Raw genomic sequence first — 5,616 nt, 5'->3', positions numbered from 1 at the left:
AGAGACTATCATTTTAAATGAAGAAAGACAGACTCTGAACCGTATAATCACAAGTTTTCTATCTTTTAGGAATCCTAAAATAAAATATATATAATCACACAAAGTGCATATAGACAAACACAGAAATGCACAATAAATTAGAAACGAAACTTGGGAAAGAAAGACAAATGGGAAGAGAATGATCAGAGAAGGATAGAAAGAGACAAGTATGATCAACATATGTGCTATAATTGAAGAAAATATATTAATGAAGCCCCTATTATTCATAATAAATACATATGAACAAAAATTAATAAATATTGTAACTAGTAAGATTTCAATGCATATACCAAATCTTTAAAAGAATCAAATACTGATAAAAAATATATTTATACGGTTTTATTCCAAAATGCCTTTAAAAATCTGTACATGTATTTTTTTTTGTTTTTTAAACAGAGTTGTAAGAAAAATAAAAATATCATTTTAAAATTTTAAGAAAAGCATTTAAAATTTAGCATTCAATGTTAGGATTTAATATTTCATGTCATGACAAATATGACTTGGGATTTTTTTATATGACACTGTGCACAAAGGTGTTTTTAGAGATATATAACTGTCTTAGTTAGGGTTTTATTGCTGTGAACAGACACCATAACCAAGGCAAGTCTTTTAAGGACAACAACATATTTAAAATGTGTAAGTAAATTGGCAATGGAATCTTAAAGGTGTCATGAATAAAAAAAGCACTAATATAAATATTCCCAGGTAGATGGAATAGCACATGCAGTTGATGGGTATAAAATTAAATAAATTGTATTGACTATTTAAAAAAATAAAAACACAGCAGAATACAGTATTGGTTCAATTTTATGTATAAATTTGATAAATTATTTTGGAAAAGAAGTGATACTTGATACTTGATTTCAAATGTACTAATTTATCTCAACATGTTTATCTAATTTTTTTGTCCAATTTGCTTCTTCTCATTCTAATATGATAGTTAAAATCATGTATTCAATCTAAACTTATTACATGTAAATGGGACAATTATTTCCATTTGTAATTAGCAATTCACTTCTTGGGACACCTTATGTTTTATGAATAAGCAACATTTAACAGAGCAGTCTCTCTTCCCATTACAAGCTTCTTGTATCTACCTCCTGATCCTGCTTAATCTGGATTTTATGCCACACTGGGCACAGCTGGCTTCCTTTTACCACCTCTCTTCATATCTCCAGACATAATAACTTTGGGTCTCAGGGTCATATTTTGCATCTTTATTATTTCATTACTGAATATATATGTATATATATATATATATATGTCATTTTATTTAATTCTCTCTATCTCTGTGGTGTGTGTGTGTGTGTGTGTGTGTGTGTGTGTGTGTGTGTGTTTATGCTCATGCAGGGGTGTATTTGGATGTATCTGAAGCCTGAACAGCGTGTTGGGAACTGGAGTTACAGATGTTTTTAAACTACCTGATGTTTCTTCTGGACACTGAACTCACATCATCTGGAAGAAGAGTCTGTTCTCATTAACTTCTACTTTTGGTAAACTTAATAAGCATAGTGACTACAATAATAGTCTATATGATTTAATTAATACAATTACTTTTTAGCCTACATTCAGAATCATATAGCTATTTCTTTTTTAATCATAATCGGCAGTAAATTTATTGAAAATTTCTCAGCATGATTGTCAAAATATATCCATCATCTAATAATTTTTTATTGTCAGTTGTGACCTTGCTAAAAGAAAATACCACAAAACATAAATTAAGTTAGACTTGTATGTTTGGTTAGCATAAAATCACATGCTTTCTATAATCACTCTGTTCTGTTATTTCTGGATGTGTGATCATGAAGAACCTATGGCTCCAAAGATCTTTAGTTTTCCACTACCTCTGAAAAGTACCGTTAGCTTTACACAGAAACTTAAATAGACAAGAATACTTCAAATAGATAGCCATCACTATAGGTCAGCATTGCCAATCCATATACCTATAGAACACCGTGCCTTCATCTCAGCCTATCATGCTTTTTTATTATGATAGAATTTTAATGCTGTCATATCCTAAACCAAATAGGGAATATAATTGTAGAATATCTTTAAGAATGGGTATGTTCATATTGTCTCAGCCTCTTAGACATTCCAACATTTGTATGATAATTTTCCACTACAAACTGTCAATTTTGAAGACTCATATAATTAATTTTTTTCATTGTTCCATTTCATTTATTTTATGTCTAAATGTCTAAAAATTTCAATACAATTAGGAAGATATACATTTGAGAGGAATCAGGAGAATAAGGTGTTTATGTGGTAAAAATTGGATAGGAGGGATATGGTTACAGTATGCATGCAGGAAATCCTCAGTTTTTAAAAGTTACATTGAAAATACACATATTTATTTACTTCAGAAAAGAATAGTTTATGGTGACTGTCACAGTTTCTATTATAAAAAATGTTCTTTGACACTCAGATAAGACATTAGATGGTTTATAATGGAGATTAATTGAGTCTGATGTATACAATGACAACATGTTTAAAACCACCAGTCTGATTAAATTTGGAACAAATCTTCAAATGAGATTGTATATATTTCAACTATTAATCAGATTAAAAATCTATTTTAATACTTAATTATGAGTGCATTCTTGTAGAACATAGATTTTGATCTTGCCAATGAAATAGGTTTCTCAAAGAAATTGACAGAGTCACACATACACACACACACAAACACACACACACAATTTATTATGGGATGGGTTCATGTAACTGAAGAAGTTGAACTGCGACAACATAATGCCCTTTGCCAGCTACAAACCCAGGAACTATACTAATGTATTCTAACCCTAAGCCAAAAGCATAAGGGGCAAAGGAACGATTATCCTCAGCCCAATTTGTTAATCTCAAAACCATGAACTCTCTATGGAAGAAAAACGGATTAAAGATTAAGAATCTGAAGGTGTCTTGACTTTCATGAACTTTTTGTTTCATTCATTGTATCAAGCATAAACTTATTTTCACTGTTGAATGCTGGTTTCAATTAGTCTACTTTGCTAATAATCTCTTTTGAAAACAACTTCACATCCAGGAATGAAACTTCATTGGTCAAACACACCTTATTCTAGTCACGTTGATGTATAAAATTAATTATCACATTAAAGCAATAGGAAAAAAGCACTAACCAAAACAGTTTTGTAAGTAGATTACAGTTGCCTAAAATGAAGTTTGTAAGATACTCTATTCTGAATATAAACTGAATGTTTCTTCTTTAGGAGCCTTCATGGAATTTGATGAATACCAGAAAATAAACTACAAAGTCATTAGCTTCTTGTAATTGTATTCAGATTTTCAACAATAAAATGCTATCGGGTAAGTGTGATGATTATTAATCTTGATTATCTACTTAGTGGATTGTAGAATTTCCCACAGAAACAATATTTCTGCAAAAGATTTTAATTTATAAATACTGAGGCTGAAAGATATGCACTAGCAAACTTGGTATACTTTAATGAGCTGAAGTCTTGCGTTGGTCAAAAAGAAAGTGAGAATATGAGTATCAGTGTTTTTGCCCCTTGACTGCATATGCTGTGTGGCCAGCTGCCATATGCTTACCATGATGTCTTTCCCCCCAAATGTATTATAACCTCAAACTGTTGGCCTAAATAAACTCTTCATTCCTTTTGCTGCTTCAGTGATGTATATTATCACAGCAGCAAGAAGAGTAACTAATATGAACTAATTCCATGTCTGTGCTCATTGGTTTCTTTCAACTTGATACAAATCTTGACATAGCTGAAAGTTGAGACTCTTAAGTGAAAAACGATTTTCCTAGGATTGGCTTGTAGACACATCTGTCAGAGCATAGTCTTGATTAATGATTCATGTAGAAGTACCCATGCCACATAGCCACTATGACCTCTGGAAAAGTAGTCCTGAGACACCCCTTGTGCAAGCTATAGGGAGAAATTTAGTAAGCAGCATTCCTCCATGACTCCTTCTTTACTTTGCCAGAGAGGTATGCTGCAGCCGCTGGGGCCCACCTGGTGAGAGTCAACAGCAGTGATTGGACTGATCCAGAGGTGGCATGGTGGATTATGATCCTATCCAGCCCCCTGACTCTTCCTGGGACCCAGGAGTCCAGGCACCATTTTTCTCCTCTTTCCACCAAGCCCACCAGCTCTGAAAAGATTATGAAGACAGGGACCTTTTTGCTACAAGGTTTCATCCAGGATAGTCCAGGGAGGATTGCTGGGGTAACCCCTGAGCTGACCTTGGAGCAGCCACTCTAGGATGAATCCACCGAGATGAACTGGACAGCAATATGGACCTGCAGAGGAAGATTTCTATTGTGGATGCAGACTCCCGCGAGAGGTCTTCTGTATGGCAGCTGACTTTTTTTTTTTTCCAGATAGAAACTTCAACTGGAGCCAAGTTGTTCGCTCTTTTTTATTTTGTTGGCAAGCTGGTGCTCAAGGCCCTATGCACTAAAGTGCCCAAGTTGATCAGAACCATCATGGGCTGGACAGTGAACTTTATTTGTGAGCGACTGCTTGTCTAAATCCAAGACCAGGGTGGCTGGGATGGCCTTCTCTCCTACTTCGGGACCCCCACATGGGAGACAGCGACCATCTTTGTGGGTGGAGTTCTCACTGCCTCACTCACTATCTGGAATAAGATGGGCTAAGCCCTCCTGTTGCCTTCGACTGTGACTTTCTTCATAAATTATGACATTTTCCTGGGGAAAGGGGAAAGGCATTTTTCTTACTTTTGGGATTATTGGGAGGGGAGAAATTGGTGACCTGGGGGAGGCACCAATAAACTTCAGGCCCACTTTGGAAAAAATAAAAGTTTCCTGTTCTTGAATTCCTGACCTGAATTCCCTTAGTGATGGCCTTTTAACTGGTAGTATAAAATGAAACAAAGCCTGTTGACCAGAAATTCATATATTTTATGGGACTGCATATATATTATGGCTTTAAAGCTAGTGCTTTTATGAAATTCCTAAGTTTGTGAACAAGTGGGTTGGGTCTCTGGCTCATAAAACAACTCTTAAACTCTTTTCTTTTCTTTTTCTAACTATTTTTTTAAAAAAGAGAAATGTACAGTTTTAAGCATTTATGCATAAAATATTGTGAATACATTTTTGTCAGTACTTGATTTTTTTAAAGGCTTGATAGTATGCATTAAATTCTACTAGTTACAATAAGCAAAGTACATGTTAAACAAGATGTAACCTGGAAATAGTCAAAGTTTTCTTGGTGTGTAAAGAGGAAACTGAAATCTTTTTTCTTTAAAAGGCTTAACATTAAGTGGTTTACTTGAGCTAGTTAATTTTTAAGGAACCAAGGATTTATGAATACATTCGTCTTTGTTCTTAAAGAAGCTCATGTGTAGAGAGTGTATATGTAAAACCATTTGGTGAAACTGGCTGGAAATACACAGCATTGTACTGATTGGAGCTATCATAATTTTTCTTGATGCAGTTTTATTTAGCACTAGACCAATCATCACATAATCAAAATATTTTGCAACAATTTCATGTTAACCCTGAGGTGTTGAAATATAATACGTGTATTTATTCTGACACAAAGAAACTGCAGAGCACTCTAGTAGTACAGACTTAAT

General features: G+C 33.9%; 1 pseudogene across 1 annotated transcript; it reads left to right on the top strand.

Annotated features, from left to right (window-relative positions):
- Window positions 1-4,119: 4,119 nt before the first annotated feature.
- LOC308413836 (apoptosis regulator BAX-like) lies at window positions 4,120-4,675 on the top strand (annotated as a pseudogene). Its single transcript has one exon. The product of its transcript is annotated as an apoptosis regulator BAX-like (transcript).
- The last annotated feature ends 941 nt before the right edge of the window (window positions 4,676-5,616 follow it).

This window comes from Micromys minutus (assembly GCF_963924665.1).
Source record: "Micromys minutus genome assembly, chromosome: 1".
NCBI lineage: Eukaryota > Metazoa > Chordata > Mammalia > Rodentia > Muridae > Micromys > Micromys minutus.
Note: the sequence above shows the minus strand (reverse complement) of the source record. Positions and strands in the feature narration are given on the sequence as shown.